This window comes from Lynx rufus, unplaced genomic scaffold (assembly GCF_022079265.1).
Source record: "Lynx rufus isolate CCGP_SWC_20201006 ecotype Redwood Valley unplaced genomic scaffold, mLynRuf1.p SCAF_5, whole genome shotgun sequence".
NCBI classification, from domain to species: Eukaryota; Metazoa; Chordata; class Mammalia; order Carnivora; family Felidae; genus Lynx; species Lynx rufus.
In genome coordinates, this window is record NW_025814867.1 from 44,379,508 (window position 1) to 44,392,875 (window position 13,368).

General features: G+C 40.1%; 1 protein-coding gene across 4 annotated transcripts in view; it reads left to right on the plus strand.

Annotated features, from left to right (window-relative positions):
• Positions 1 to 299: 299 nt before the first annotated feature.
• The window catches only part of RNF13 (ring finger protein 13), a 162,705-nt gene continuing 149,636 nt past the window's right edge, over positions 300 to 13,368 (plus strand). The window contains exon 1 of one of the 4 annotated variants that reach the window (XM_047100178.1): positions 300 to 386. The gene's annotated coding sequence lies outside the window, so the exon portion shown is untranslated. Of the gene's footprint in view, positions 387 to 871; positions 1,003 to 2,539; positions 2,615 to 13,368 lie in introns of those variants that run through there. The other 3 variants (XM_047100181.1, XM_047100177.1, XM_047100179.1) reach the window with 3 other exon arrangements.

The window sequence follows — 13,368 nt, forward strand, 5'->3', positions numbered from 1 at the left end:
TTCAAAGTAGCTTGGTTTAAGATTGGAATACTCGGGTCCGAAGGTTAATCAGAAGGGCGGTAGGAAGAGTTTTTTTGTTTTGTTTTTTTTTGGCTCGCCAAAAGGAGGCTCGGGTTTTAAAAGGCTGACCTAGGGCTTAATCACACGGTTTGACTTTTGCTGAGTCCCGGGGATGGCGCGTGTCAGGCCCGGAGTGCTGACGTCAGCACGGCTCCGAGCCAGACGTCCGGGTACTCGCTTTCAGCCTTCAGTCTGCTCGCATCTCTAACAACGCGACCCGGACTCTTATCTAAAGCGTTGGTGGGACTTGATCCCATCCATCGGATCTCAGCCTGGACTCCATGCAGTGGGGATGAGGTTTCGTCCTCGCCCCTTCAGCCAGTCGGGTGAGTGTGGTGCAGGGAAGAGACTTAACAGTGCCAGAGCCAGCCCCGCCCAGGGGCAGCCCGCCAGCTGGGTCTCGGGCTGCTTCGTCCCAAAGCCAGAGCGGACCAAGCCGGCTGGCCCTGGCCGCTCCGTATGGTCCCCTGCTGACCCCACAGCCTCCACGCCTGGGGACGAACAGTGGGTGGTAGGCTTTCACAGCCAATCCCCTCCGCCAGCCTGCCCCTTCCCCTGCCAAAAAGCGGATCCTTCAGCTGCGCTGCAGAAGCACCCCCCCCCCTTCCCTTCCTTTCCCGGGAAGACCGATCACGCGGCCAAGACGCCACTCCACGAACTGGGCTTTTCTCCCTGCCAGCTGGAGCAAGCAGCGAGACGCTGTGTGAGAGTGGGAAGGGCCTTAGCAAACAGCTCTGTGGCCCAATGGTTTTTCTTCGTCTTTGCGTGCCGGCCAATGAGGCCCGCGAGGCGGGACTTCCGTCTAGCCTTGGTGTTGTCGTCCCCACTTCGATTCCGGCTGTGGGGGTCGGTGCGGATATTCAGTCATGAAGTCAGGGTAGGGACTTCTCCCGCAGCGACGCGGTGGGCGAGCCTATTTGTATTGCGGGGCCGGGCTTCCAGGTAAGAGCCTCTCTGGCCTCTCGGCGGCCGGGCAGGGGTTTGATTCCTTTGGGGCCTGGCGGGGGGAACACACCCCCTCACCGGCCCTCCGTGGCGGCCCGGCTGCTGAGGTCTTTGCTGCTCCTCCCCAGGCTGGGTGCGGAGGAAATAGGCTTTTTGCAAAAGGTAAAACAAAAACAAAAACAAAAACCCTCTGCCCTCTGACGGCAGATTCCCGCTCTCCCCCATCTCCACCCTTTGAATTTGTGTGTAAAGTTGTTGTATTATCTGTTTGGCTTCTCACATTCCCATCCTGCGGTGGCAGGAGCCTGGGAAGATGTTTGGAAGGCTTCTCTTGGTCAGTCACCTGCCGCAAAGTCCCCGGGCGATATCGCTTGACTACAGTTGCGGGGACTATGTGGCCTTTGAAAAAAGGAGGGCAGTCACCTCCCTTCTTTGTAACCTTCCTCCACCCCCGACTGGAAGCTCAGATTGAAGGTGGGACGCGACTCTACTAGGGACAGATTCCATGTCCCAGTCCTCTTAAAGCCAGCAGCTCTACCAGGGTACTTACGGAGTTGACCTGCACTGATGTAAGAACTCTGTCCCAGTGAGGGAGTGGGCAGACACAAAAGCCAAGCTATCCCAGAAGCATTCAAGCAACTTAAGTGGCAGCCACTGAGTGTTCTCTGCTAGTTTTTGGTGAATTCCTTTATTTTGTCCTAATCTGGCAGGAGTAAATTTCCAAAATTATTGTTTCATCCTCCGTTTCAGCACCGTGGGCAGCTGCTCAGGTTCGTTTCTGTTGCCCCAAACTTGCCCTGAGTGTGAAATGTTCCTCAGTGATGCAGCAGGAACAGTGAAAAGTAACGCATTCCTTTCAACAATGATCTGTTGTTCTCCAAGGAGAACATCTGCAGTTTTTGATACAATATAAATAACTAAGATGGGTGTGCCTCCAAAGGGTTGTAGTAGAGAAATAGATCAATTCAAGATTTAAAGGGCTTTCAAGGGTTTTATCTTTTTAAGGACAGCTTTTAATGGGTTGGGAAGATTAGTTCCATTTCAGAGAAACACACCTAGACTTGTTGTAGCAGTTAAAAGGAATTTTAAACGGGAGGTAAAAAGTGTAGTGCAGGGGCGCCTGGGTGACTCAGTCCTTGAGCATCTGACTTCTTCCCAGGTCATGATCTCATGGTTGGTAGGTTCCGTGCCCCACATAGGGCTTTTGCGCTGACATCCTAGAGCCTCCTGCTTCGGATTCTCTGTCTCCCTCTCATTATGCCTCTCCCCTATTCACCGCACCCCCCCTCAGTAAACATTAAATTTTTTTTTTTTTTTTATTGTAGTGCAGTGTTGTAGTTTGGGGCCCATGGAGACTTATTAATGGGTTTTGGAATCAATTTAGCACATTGACATTAACATTAGAAAGAGAAAAAATATCAGAGGACATTCTATGGAGTAAGACTATTCTTTTGAAGCTTTTCTTTCAGTTTTTTAATAAAATATGTTTATATGAAGAGAGTGATGCAAATGTATACCATGTCATCGTGGATTATGGAAAACACTGGATCCCAAATATGGTTGCGTCCAGCTTTCAGCTCTGCTCCTTGCTGATTCTGTGACTTTACCTGTGAGTAAGGGAAGAATTGTAGGAATTTGTTGAAATAAAATGTCTGTTACATAGTTAAGCTTCAAAGTTTTTGGGGGTCTGTTTTTGTTTGCTTGTTTCGTCTTTGAAACGATTGGGTAGGAGCTCAGTTATTTCCAAGTCAGGAATGACAAGTGTTTTATTAATATGTGTATTTTTAACTTTGTCTTTATCTGAAGCCAGCCAGCGTGGTATCACCATATGTAATAGTAAATCGTATGGACATAATCTTGGTTTGTGAGGTTTAATATTGAAGGGTTTGGAATAAGTTCTCATCTATCCTTGTTCAAAGTTCTTTCTCTCAAGCATTTTGGAGGGGCTTACACTGTTAATAGCATTCAACACCCTTCCTTGATATTTTTCTGCATTCCAGGGTAACACACTTATCAGAAGCTTTTCAGGCACTCATTTTAGCAAAGTTAAGGTAGGACTAAGGGTATGATAAGTGTATATCTTTGAATTAAAATATTTTATGCCTTACAGTTCTTGCCATAAAGATGTATAAAATGAAATGGCCTGGTCAGATATCATGGTATACTTGCTTCATGTTACTATGACCTAGAAATGATTGGTGTGTAAACAAAAAGTGTCATTTTGGACATTTTAAAACCTGGGAGTTAGTAACATATGGCAGAAGACAAATAAGTTTGAGTCTCAATAATGGTTTTGTGCCATTTGACATATTACTACCATGTGGCATTGCATATGGTAGTTTCATGTGGCCTAAAAAAGGGAAGAAAGTTAGGAAGTATTGTTAGTTTCCCCAAAAGAGGAAACAGAATAGACAAATGAATCTCTTTTAATAAAGCATGGCAGTTTAATCATTGTTTAAAAATTCTTGTGTTGTGCAAATATTTATTGAGCAATAATAAAATACATTGTTGGGGCACGTGGGTGGCTCAGTCGGTAATAGTCTGACTTCAGCTCAGGTCATGATCTCACTGTTCGTGAGTTCGAGCCTCGCATCGGGCTCTGTGCTGACAGCCCAGAGCCTGGAGCCTGCTTCAGATTCTCCCTCTCTCTTTCCTCATTCCCCACTCATTCTCTGTCTCTCTCTCAAAAATAAATAAACATAAAAAAAAGTTAAAAAAAATATATTGTTAAACTTATACAGCTTTAAAAAAAATTTTTTTTTTTTTAACATTTATTTACTATTGAGAGACACAGAGCATGAGCAGGGGAGGGACCAAGAGATGGAGGGACTCAGAATCTGAAACAGGCTCCAGGCTCTGAGCTGTCAGCACAGAGCCTGACGCAGGGCTCAAACTCACAAACTGCGATATCATGACCTGAGCTGAAGTCGGACCCTTAACCGACTGAGCCACCCAGGCGCCCAAGCTTTATACAGCTTTTGCCCAAAAGTTGATTTGGGAACAATAAGAACATATAATTGGTATTGTCAGTTCACATATTATAGCCTATAGATAAAATAACAACACTAATATCAGTTAACATTGATTTTTTTACTATGGGCCAAATACAATTCTAAGCACTTTACATTATGTCATGTAATTCTGTTACTGATGTGGTAAGTAGTACAATTATTCCCTTTTTATAGATGGGGAAATAAAGACCTTACAAGTACATAACTTGCTGAGTTCATACAGATTGCTAGTGGAGCAACTGGAATTTGAACCTAGGCATCCTGACTATCAAGCTTGTCCATCTTGTGCCATGTTTTATTAAAAAATACAAAATACTATGAGGTTATTTTGGATTCTTGCTTGTTTAGATTGGGTAAGCTCCTTTGGCCCTCCATTTCCTCAATTCCTTCCTCAAAAATATACTCTTAAGCCATTATGTTTTTGTGGGGATTAAGATCATTTGTAAAACACTGAACAGAATGTGTTTAACGAATGATACGTGCCTCAGCCTTTTTCCTTTTATGTTGAGGATGTGATCATTTGGAAGGTTATTAGCAGTTGGAGGGGGATGGGAGAGGAAAGAGTTCTTCATAAGGATGCTACCCAAGCAAATAAATAGAGGTAGGAAAGCAGAGAACATTTGCTGAGGTTGTATGTTTAAGGTACAGGCTGGTAAAGGTAGATCGATGCAAGTATGGAGATCTTTAAATGCCAGATAAAGATTTTGTACACTATTCTTAGTTGAGAAGAAGCCCTCTTTATGGTTATGAAAATGGAGCAGAAATACAGTGAAGGAGCTTAAGCCTGGAGGTAGGAATACCTGGAGTTTAAGTAGAGTAGTTGAGACAAGAAAAGGTGATGGTGGGATTATAATGAAGGGTATAGATTTGAGAAATGTTGACATCAACATTGGGAACTGACCTGAGTAAGGGCCTAAGATAGTGATGTTATTAAAAAAAAAAAAAAAAAAAAGATATTATGATGAAGAACAAGTCCTGGTAGAAGCAAATGTTGGAGGAGAATTAATTAATTAATCAATTAATTGAGAGAGAGAGCATGCGCGCATTCAGGGGAAGGGCAGAGAGAGAATCCCAAGCAAGCTGCACACTGTCATTGTGAGCCCTACTGATGCAGGGCTTAATCTCATAAACTGTAGATCATGACCTGAGCGGAAATCAAGAGTCAGATGCGTAACTGAGCCACACAGGTGCCCCTAGGAGGAGAACTTATGATAGGGATTTTAATTTTGATACTGAGGAGTTGTTCAAATGTTTGGAAATGTAAAGTGGGAGCTGGGAGCTCTGTGTATTCCATAAAAAGAGAAAATGCCAATTTTTCACACTGTGAGGAGATGGTCTAAGGCAGTCATCCTCCTGTGGGTCAGAATTTTATAGGAGTGATGTGACTCCTGAAGGTCCTTAGAAATGCAGATTTCTCACTTGATAGAGATGTACCCACTATTTCTCCTTGTAATATATTTTGTGTCCTGGGAGGAAGGGAGGGAAAGTAGTAGATAGGGAAAATTTTGGAAACCTAGCGGTGCTCATATTTATTATTTCAGAAGAGAACCAGTAAATTTGGAGGCTTGGGATTCTCACAGTAAGAACTTGGAAAGATGCTATGATTTTTATATAGTACCAGGCATTTATACACACACATGTTGAGCATTGAATTGTTGTAACATCTCCAGATTTGTTATTTTTGCCCTCTTGTCTTTGTTACCCTGAATTATTAATAGCAAAACCTTTACAATCAGAGAGCCTGTGTGCTTATTATGGGGACAGCAAAGAAGAGGGGACCCAGAGAGATTGTATTTATAGCCAGGAATGTGGGAGAAGAGTCTCAAAGGATAACAGGAGAAGGCTGCATGATGTGGTAGGAAGAATAGAGATTCTGTGAATGAATCTAACTTTCTGCTAACCATTCTCTGGCTTCAGTTTTTCATTCTGTAAAATGATGAGAATGATAATCCCAATTCTGAGCTGCTACAGGAAAGAAGGAAAACATCTGGAGACCTTTTATACTTGAAAAAGGGCTCAGGTCTAAGTAGTAGAAGGGCTTATAGGTTTCTTGGCAGATTTACTAGGGTTTGATGCAGTTGGGTAGGGCATGATGTTAAACAGTATAGTTTACCCATCTGTGAACTAATTTTAGTTCTGTTTAATATAAGGTCTGAGTAATTGGCCAATCAAATAAAAAATTGGAGGTTAGGCACACACATTAGGGTAAGGAAAGGTTTACATGTTTTGTCACATCATTACTGGAAATAGTACTTCCATCCTACTATTTGGATCCTAATACTTATAGCATTCATGCACTCAACAAATATTTAAGTACCTTTGATGGAAGGCCCTGTTGTAGGCACTCAGAGTGTATCAGTGAACCAAGGAGACAGATCTTTGGCTCTCATGGACCTTATCTTCTAGAGGGAGAAATAATGTATATTTTAATAATGAAAAGTAATTAGATCTTTTTTTTTAATGTTTATTTATTTTTGAAGGAGAGAGACAGAGCATCAGCAGGGGAAGAGCAGAGAGAGAGGGAAACACAGAATCCAAAGCAGGCTCCAGCTCTGAGCTGTCAGCACAGAGCCCGACGTGGGGCTCGAACTCACAAACTGTGACATAATGACCTGAGCCGAAGTCAGACGCTTAACTAACTGAGCCACCCAGGCACCCCAATTAGATCTTTCTTATACTATGTATGTATAAGGTCATAATTTTAAAAAGATGATAAGAGTACGATACCAGATTGTAACTAATATTGTAGAGCACTTTGAAATAAGGGACTATGTTATTCTTACTCATGTGTGTCTACCCATTTCCTCGTCTTCCCAGTGGGATGACTTTGATGTATTTATACTCAGCAAATGTAGGTATTCATTAAACATCCATGATAGGGAGAAGGAATTATGTTAAAGGGAACAAATCTTAAAGATAAAGGAATCAGTTAAATGTAGTAAGTATTAAGGATCCAAGTACTCATTAGATTGACGATTGGGAAAAAATGAAGGATGTTGTAAATTGCATTGCCTGCTTGTCTATGAGGGTGAAATGGAAATAAAGTTATATTGGAGCTGAAAGCATCAACATTAAGGGAACCTGGGTGGACCCAACTTTCCCACTAATTAGTTGGGTGACTGTATAACTGCACCTCTCAGTTCATTTCCTCATTTATAAAATGATGTTGGAACTTTTTTAGTCAAAGAATTTCTACTTTTAAGACTTAAAAAATGTCGATTGTAGTAATGTTTCATTTTACTAATGCAGATAAAAGAGCTTCCATTGGATGGTAGTCAGACTAAATTTATACTCTGAATTAATGAGGTAGATATTTAAAAAATATGTCTACAAAATTAATGTTATCTATTTGATGTTAGTTACTAATAAGACTGCATTATAATTTTAAAAAATGAAGCCAAACAAAACCTAATGTATAGTTTCCCTTTTTGCCATTATGTAGGAAAAAGAAGCCATAGTATTAAAAAAATTTTTTTTTAATGTTTATTTATTTTGAGAGAGAGAGGGAGACAGAGCATGAGTGGGGGAGGGACAGAGAGAGAGGGAGACCCAGAATCTGAAGCCGACTCCAGGCTCTGAGCTATCAGCACAGAGTGCGACGTGGGGCTAAACTCAAACCTTGAGATCATGACCTGAGCTGAAGTCAGACGCTTAACTGAGCCACTCAGATGCCCCAGAAGCCATAGTATTTTAGAACTACACTCCCCAACTCCTCTGGAATGGTCACAAACCATAGTATTTTAGACTCTAATAATGGATCTTAATAGTTATCCGTATTTCTGTACTTTAATTTTCTAACAGCCTTTGATTTTGTGCCAGGTGCTGAGTATACAAATGAGAAAAGGCTATAATCTCTAACTTCAAGGAGTTTAAAGAATAATGGGAGTCATGAACAATTTAGTTTTGCTACATTGTGGTGGCATAGAGAAGGCACATTACATAATGAGAGGCTGTGAGAAGAGAAAGTTCATCTGGTTAGAGAAGAAAGAAAGACTGAGGAAGAGTGAACAGCAAGGGACAAAGCTGGAGACGTTACGGAAAACTTTTTCTGCTAAGCTACAGTTTAGTTTTGAACTTTATTCTGAAAGTTGTTTAACCTGTTAACAAATTTTATGCAGGAAGTAATATGATTAGGCATTTGTATATCTACCTTTACATTCCTCTTAAGAGAATTGTACACAAGAAAGATATGTTATTTCAATGATATAGCCCTGCTTGAGGAAATCAGTCTTAACTCTGAGGACAAATGTTAATTTTGTGGTTTTAGGATATCAGAACTATGAAATATTTGAACATTAAGACATTTAAATGTTCATAACCACATTAATATAAGTTGAAGAGACAACTGAAATTTTGGGGTAGTCTACTTCTTGAAGTAAGAGAACTGGTCAGTTATAAGAATTTGATTTAGAATCCGCTCTAAAGGGCTAGAAACTTGTTGAAGTTTGAATGAATATGGCTCTAGTTCAGGCTCAGTTTCTAATAATTGAGATATTCAGGTAAACTTTTATAGAGGAAATGAATTTCTAGGGAGAAATACCACGAGATGGATGAATATTTCTAAATCAAGTCATGAGAGAGAGAGTGGGAATTGAACTCTTACTTTGCTTAGATGTCAAATACCTTATTAAATGTTGAAGAGTACTTTATCTGCCTAGTTACTGTGCTTGAATTTACATGTTCGACTTTCAAAAAAGAACTGTGCTTGTAATTTACACATTTGTCCAACATTTATTATAAACATTAAAATTTTTTTTGAGGTGAAATTGATATAACCTAAAACTAGCCATTTTAAAGTGCACGATTGAGTGGCATTTCATACAGTTACATTGTTGTGCAACTACCACTTCTGTCTAGTTCCAAAACATTTTTATCACTCCAAAATGAAACCCTATACCCATTAAGCAGTTACTCCCCATTTACTGCTGCCCCAAACCCCTGGCAGCCACAAATATGCTTTCTGTTTCACTAGGTTTAATAGCTATCTCCTATTTATTATGGAAGCCTCCTAGAAATGGAATCATATAACGTGTGACCTTTGTGTCTGGGCCTTTCACTTAGCACTGTTTTCAAGGTTCTGCCTTGTTACAGCAACACTGGTGTGGGTGTCGCTACTTCTTTCCTTTTTACAGCTAAGTAATTGTTGTATGTATATACCACACTTTAAAAAAAAATTTTTTTTTTAAATCATTAACTTCTCAGGGAGAGAGACAGACACAGACCGTGAGCAGGGAAGGGGCAGAGACAGACGGAGACACAGAATTCAAAGCAGGCTCCGACTCTGAGCTGTGAGCACAAGGCCTGATGCGGGGCTGGAACTCACAAGCTCTGAGATCATGACCTGAGCTGAAGTAGGATGCTTACCTGACTGAGCCACCCAGGTGCCCCTGTAGATACCACACTTTATCCATTCATCTGTTGATGGACACTTGAGTTCTTTCTACCCTTTGGCTATTGTGAGTATTGTTGCTGGCAACATTCATATATAAGGATTTGTTTTGAGTACCAGTTTTCATTTCTTTTGGGTATATGCCAGGAGTGGAATTGTTGGGTCATATGGTAGTCCTATGTTTAGCTTTTTGAGGACTCACCAAACTGTTTTCACAGTGGCTGAACTATTTTACAACTCACTGGTAATGTATGAGGGTTCCAGTTTTTACATTGCCACAACATTTGTTCTTTTCCATTTAAAAATTAATATTGTTGCCATCCTTGTGGGTATGAAGTGGTATCTTGCTATAGCTTAAAAAAAATTTTTTTTTTTAACATTTATTTATTTTTGAGAGACAGACTGTGAGCAGGGGAGGGGCAGAGAGAGAGGGAGACACAGAATCTGAAGCAGGCTCCAGTCTCTGAACCGTCAGTATAGAGCCCAATGTGGGGCTCAAACTCAAAAACTGTGAGATCATGATCTGAGCCCAAGTCAGACGCTTAACTGACAGCCACCTAGGGGCCCCTCACTATGGTTTTGATTTGCATTTCCCTAATGGCGAATAACGTTGAACATCTTTTCATGTGCTTGTTGGCCCTTTGTATATCTTTGGGGAAATGTCTTATTCAAGTTCTTTACCCATATTTTAACTGGGATGTTTGTCTTTTTATTATTGAGTTGTAAATGTTTTTATATATCCTGGATTCTAGACCCCTAGAAGATATGATTTAAAAGTATTCTCCCATTCTGTGGGTTTTTTCACTTCCTGATAATGTCCTTTGATGCATAAAAGTTTTTACTTTTGATGAAGCCCAATTTTTTTTCTTGCTGTTGGCTCTTGATGTGCTAGCAAAGATTGCATTGCTGAATCTGAGGTCATGAAGACTTGCTCCTATGTTTTCTTATAAGAGCTTTATCATTTTAGTTCATATTTCATGGGTCACCGAACCATTTTGAGTTAATTTTCACATTATATGTTGAGTTTGGTGTACAGTTGAAGGGACTATTGTTTTCCCTTTGAATGGTCATGGCACCTCTGTCAAAAACCAGTTGGGCATAGATGTATGGGTTTGTTTTGGGGTCTTAATTCCATTGGTTGACATGTCTATCCTCAGGCCCATTCCACACCGTTTTGGTTACTGTAGCTTTACAGTAAGATTTTGAAATCAGGAAGTATGAGTCTTTTAGCGTTGTTCTCTTTTTCCCAGAATTATATTGACTACTGGGGACTTGTAATTCCGTTAGAATTGGAGGAATGACTTCCATTCCTGAATAAAAGGATATTGGAATTTTGACACGGAATGTATTGAATCTGTGGATTTTTTTTTTAAAGTTTAGTTATTTTGAAAGGGAGAGAGTGCAGGGGGAGGAGGGGCAGAGTGAGAGGGAGAGAGAGAATCCCAAACTGGCTGCACACTGTCAGTGCAGAGCCCGACGCGGGACTCGACCCTACACACTGAGATCTTGACCTGAGCTGAAACCAAGAGTCAGATGCTTAACTGACTGAGCCACCCAGGTGCCCCTGAATCTGCAGATTTCTTTTGGTAGTATTGCCATCTTAACAACATTAAGTCTTCTAATACATGGGGTATCTTTTCATTACTTAGGCCTTTGATTTTGTTCAGCCATGTTTTATAGTTTTTAGTGTACAAGTCTTTTACCTCCTTGATTAAATTTACTCCTGGGTATTTTATTCTTCTGGATACCTTTTATAAATGGAATTATTTCTTAATTTCATTTTTTAATTATTCATTGCTGCTGTGTGGAGACATGACTGATTTTTGTAACATTTATTGGTTTTAATAGTCCTTTACTTTTTTCCCAAATGAATAGGATCATATAGATAAATATGAAGTTGGAAAGTGGAACACTAAATAATTTTTATTTTTATGATGTGAGATTATCCTAAATATGAAGTTTGGGGTGTCCTTCCAGCATAATGTTAAGTGATCTTCTGATTATACTAGTGAATTCCAGATTTTTTGTAGTTGGTAAATTTTCAGTCATCTGCACTAATATTTACACAAACCTCAAATAATTTATTTTGAACTTCGGAAGGCATGATTAATATAAAATAATGTATGATTTTTTTATTTTGAAGTAATCACAAAGTTCCAGAAAAGTTGTAAGAACAGTATAGCGACCTTTTTTTTTTTGTCTTCCTCAGTCATTTGGGAGTAAGTTGTTGACCTGATGCTCTAAATACTTTAATGTAAAATTCCTACAAACAAGGATATTCTCCTTGGAGAAAGGGCTTAGTTTTAGGGCTGAGGCAGGAAAACTACAAGATGAGACTTGAAAATCTTGTCAGACAACAAAGAGGGGCTCAAGAATGCTGGAGACATATAAAAAAGACACAAGCTTGGGGAGCCTGGGTGGCTCAGTCGGTTGAGCATCTCACTTCAGCTCATGTCACGATCTCATGGTCGTGAGTTTGAGCCCCACATTAGGCTTGCTGCTGTCAGCTCTGAGCTTGCTTCAGATCCTCTGTCCCTTCTTCCCCTCCCTCGCTCATTCTCTCTCTTTCTCTCTCTCTGTCTCAAAAATGAATAAACATTTAAAAAAAGACACAAGCTGTTTGAGCCAAGTCGGGAACAATTAAGCATCAAAAAATAATTACTATGGCCGATTATAACCCATTGAATGAAATCAGTATAATCCCATACTGATCTAAATGAATAAGTTGAAAATTTGATGAGAAATGGGATAATTACTGTGGTAGAACGATGACCCCAAAGATGTCCACATCCTAACACCTGGAACCTGTGAATATGTTACCTCATGTGATAAAAGGAACTTTGCAGATATGGTAAGAACTTTGGGGTAGGAAGATTATCCTATATTCTCCAGGCAGGGTCTTTAGAAGAAGGAAGCAGAAGAGGAGTTTAGAATAATGTGATGCGAAAGGTATCATCTGCCAATGTTGGTTTTGGAGGTGGATAAAGGGGCCTACCAGCCAAGGAATATGGGCAGCTTCTAGAAACTTATAAACATAATAATCAATTGTTGTGTAATTGTAAATACTTATTATTTTAAACATACATGGATAATAGCCTAGAATAGAATATGAAATTTGTGTGGCTTTTAAAAATAAATGCTACTTCAGTGAGACTATGGGTGCTCTTTCAGAACTGGAAAGAGAGTCTGTGCCTTAATAACAGGCTAATGGCCATATATTCATTTTCCTCTTTTTCCTATTGTTAAATGAGAGAAGCACTGCCTTATTTAAATACTGTCATGAATAGAAAGATAACCATGTCAATTATCAATTTATCTTTCTACTCCAAACTCACCTGCTCCACGATAAAGGACTGGACTCTAAGAAGTTCTTTACAAAGAGCATGATATTAAGCTTTATTGGGTCCTAGAGGGGACAGGATGCTGGAGGAGACAGGATGCTAGAGGGAATTTACTAGAGAAAGGGTTTTTTCCTTCCTAGTTCCTGTGACTTGTGTTTTCCTTTTCCTGTTCTTGCTGCGTGGTCTGTCGGCAGTACATATGGTTGAGGACATCTGGTGATGGTCTGCCTCAGCCATGTGCCCCAAATACAGAAGAAAAAAATCAGGAAAAACTAAAATCATAGTTTAATAATTTTCTTAAAAAAATTAAAAACTGCTTTATTGACTTATAATTGCATACTATAAACTGTATATATTTAAAGTATAGAATCCTTGTCTCTCGCTCCTTGCCATCCCTTACTACATCTTAGTTTACTAATTACTTCTGTTAAACATTCTGTATTTAATTTACTTTATAGTTTCTGTCTCCTAATTGAATTTCTGCTAATACAGAATTAATCCCTGGAGTGGTTCCAGGAGACAGACCTAAAAATTTGAAGTTTTGGTATTGGTTTGGTCATGTCTTTGGGTGTGAGCACAGTGCTGAGCTCTTTGCCAGTGGAAGTGGGGTGCTGGTAATCTA